Source organism: Diadema antillarum, unplaced genomic scaffold, assembly GCF_040938485.1.
Source record: "Diadema antillarum isolate AM-2024a unplaced genomic scaffold, OU_Dant_1.0 seq00000735_RagTag, whole genome shotgun sequence".
In the NCBI taxonomy this organism is placed as follows: Eukaryota; Metazoa; Echinodermata; class Echinoidea; order Diadematoida; family Diadematidae; genus Diadema; species Diadema antillarum.
In genome coordinates, this window is record NW_027271635.1 from 1,536,122 (window position 1) to 1,539,959 (window position 3,838).

The window sequence follows — 3,838 nt, forward strand, 5'->3', positions numbered from 1 at the left end:
CTCTGCGTTATAAAGAGAGTTCCTATTGCAGGCGTCTTCATTTTTTTTTAACATTATTTTGCCTGCCGATGTTCATGACTTTGTACGTCCTTACAGAACATGTGATTGTTCCAGAGCTTCACGCAACACACATACTCAAAGCATAGACTGTTCTCCATTCTCCACGATTCTGTCATCATGTTTTAGAACGTTCTACCAACCCTATGATGAATAGGGGGGGGGGGAGGGGGAGGGGACTCCTTAGGAATGAACGTTATGCATTTTTGACCTCAAAATAGTTATTTAAAAAAAATGAAATGCTCATTATCTTGGCAAATCATTTTTTCGAGAAGGTTTCTTTGTAGACCCTTTCAAAATATTGGAAACAAATCACGCATGGTGGCAATGGATTTCGAGCCCCTCTGAGCACTGTAATTCTTCAGCTTGTACACTGTTGGAACGCCCAAATAGCTGCAATCTATCGACCGATGATTTTTAGCCTCACACCTTATCTTGATTAAAGTAACGCTTTGTCTTCTTTCTGTAACACAACTTTGAAGAGAAGAATTTCTTGACATCAACTCAACAACAATAAGAAAAATAGAATCTTCATCTTCAACTGTACCATTCATTCTAAGCAGGGCAGTAGACCTGCTTCTCGAGGCACAGCTTAGAGAAGAAAGGGAGGGGGGGGGGGGGGAACATCATCGCCAAATAACAAAGTCGATGTTCAAAACCACACACGAGTCGAATACAAATCCCTAATCGTAAGTCATACTTGACAACCGTCGCCTTCTCAACAATTTTCTAATGTTCTACAACCTCCATAAGAAATGAGAACGTAGACTCCAGCGACCCCAGAATTCTGCAGCTCGCCCTTTAAAACTCTCTAAAAATTTGACCATCTGTCGCCAATTTTGAGGCTTATATATACCTCCCCGTAGACTAAAATGCTCAATTATCACGTAAACTTATTTGTCTTACCCTGGTTATGCAAGTAGGCCTGCGTTCTGCGTTCTTCAGCACATAAAATTGATTATGTTTCATGTACCAATCGTCCAAAACTCGTGTGGTGTTTGAGCGTTTTCTGCTACAGGCCAAAAAACTTATTTCCAAGACCTTTCGCCAAATTTTTGCAACAGACTATACTTGAGTCACAACTGAAAAGGTATCATATTCAGCATGATTAGTTATGCTTTATACATTTCTTTAACCGTTGTTCAGCAGTTGTAAGTCACATTGGACGTGTTTGAAAATGTGTGCACATTATTTTGACTCCCTGCGTTGGCACAGATGAATTTATTACTCTTCTTTCCTTTTCACATCATGCCATGTGGATATCACTGTCTGCATATGTCAAAGCTCTATGAGCGGACATGTGCACAGTTAAACACCTACGATTTCATTATCTATGATTTTCATTACTATAATAGATTTGGATAATTACTACTTTTTTACCATGGAAATACTCTGTCTATCGAGAATGACAAGGCGAATGTATTACTTATACATATGCTGTGTGTGTGTGTGTGTGTGTGTGTGTGTGTGTGTGTGTGTGTGTGTGTGTTCTAATCGTTGCATGTGCGTTTGCAGATAACAGTTTAAAGTGATTACCCAATGTCGTTTGAGCGGTTTTGCTTTTCATGTTATAAACTCCAATCTTTTCTTATACAATGTAGTTGTGATCGCATCTTCTTAGTCCAATTTGCTCAAAATACAGTAGCTCCTGCTTTAATTGCGGTGAAGTCGCGGTCAGCGGTTAATAAGTAAGTTGTCATTTTGTATTAAAGCTAGGATGTGAATTGATAATGGAATGACATTGCCTTCACTACCAACATTATCACAATTTGATGACGTCACATGTACAATAAAATTTGCAAGTGCCTTGTCTTCTTATTACTGTTAATGTTGTTGCAATAATTACATTAGATGGACGCTTTGACTTGCTTCGTCTGACAAGTTCCGTAGTGGACAGTGCACTGAACCCAAGATTAGATAAATCGCATGAATGAAAATAGTAGAGCAGATAAAAAAGAGACTAGCCGTTTGAAAATAATTTGTTTATTTCGTTAAGGGATTTTTTTTTCAAAGTTTACATTTTTGCTTTCGACCTGTTTGCCGCTGCTGTTTCTTTTGTAATCCCGTTGTATACACTTACAATGTATTATAGCAAGTGCAACAAAGAAACTGTTAATGATGATCCAGCTAATGAAATTGATGCAGGTAGAATATTTTGCAAGTTCAATCTTGGCTCTGTCAGGAAACCCAAGGCATGCACTAAACACCGTTGCCTTGTGTATGTCTCTCAGATTGAAAATCTCCGTTCAGAGGCAAAAGGATTTTAAGGCATTCGTACTGCCTTAAATGCCTCTTTTCATATTTGAAGAGCAAAAAGTGGAAATAAAGCCCCCATATATCAAATATAATATACACTGTATATATAAATATATATAATATGTATATAATATATATATATATATATAAAACATATATATATATATATATATATGTATATGTATATGTATATGAAGAGTTTGTTTGCAAAAACCGATAAGTCCACATTTTTCAAATGGAGATATTTGCGATTAAAGGTCAAGAAAAATAAAGAGAATAATAAGAAAATTTTTGCTTCTTTTTACCATAACTTCAAAAATGTACCTTTATATGTAATGACCAATATATCACTTAATAGGTATTATTTTGTACTTTATGACAGAGACCGTAATTTAAAATCTTCAAAAATGGACTTATCGGTTTTTGCAAACAAACTCTTCATATATATAACATACATTTATATATATATATATATATATATATGTATATATATATATATACATATATATATATATATGTATATGAAGAGAGTCATCGCAATACGAGCTAACTCCATTCTTGTTGAGATATTATTGATTAAAGCTGCTAAAAACAAAGAAAATAATACGAAAATATATGAAAGTTTTAGTCATAACTTCTAGAATATTCCTTGTTACGTCGCAAGTGAGGTATTACTGGAAAGGTTCAATTCTGCTCGATCTGATGATGGACTTACTTTAAAATGTTCAAAATGGCGCTTAGCTCATTTTGCAATAAAACTTTTCATATATATATATATATATATATATATATATATATATATATATCACCATGGCCTATATGCCTCTTATGCCTATGAACAAACACACATCCACACACAAATATACAGCATATACGATAAAGTATCGAGAATCTCCTTTCCGAGGCAAAAGGACTTTAGTGACTCGCAAGGCATGCGTATGACTGTACTACCTAACTTCTTCTTCCATATTGAAGAGGTTGGTTTGCGGTTTGTTTTTAATGGCTCTTTTTCATATACATACTTCTTAACAATAAATTTGCTTTCTGTTGCGGTGCTCCGCAACCCGAACATTCTGAACATTTGATATAGATTCCCAGGTTTACGTTCTCCAGATTTGTCGGGAAAAGATTTGCAAGAATAAATAGGCCCTACGGGTGCACATAAAAGTTGTACAAGTATAAGAATGCCATATGCTTACTTATAACGTTTAGATTCTCGGAATCAAGATCATGGCGGACACTATGACAGTCGGAGAGAGAGAGAGAGAGAGAGAAAGAGAGAGGTAGAAAGGAGGAAGAAAGAGATATGACAAGAACCCACATAAACTCAACCACCCATGCGTAAAATGTTTCACGCACGTCATACACGCAGTCTTTAGTTAGTAAATCATTCCTATGACTGTCAATTTTAATAACCCAGTGTTGAAGCTGTTTTTGCTTTCGTTACGTCTCTCTCATTTCTGTCCGCTAGGAATATTTACGAGCAGCTGCATGTGGCTTTCCAGAGTTGGAACATTACCGCTTT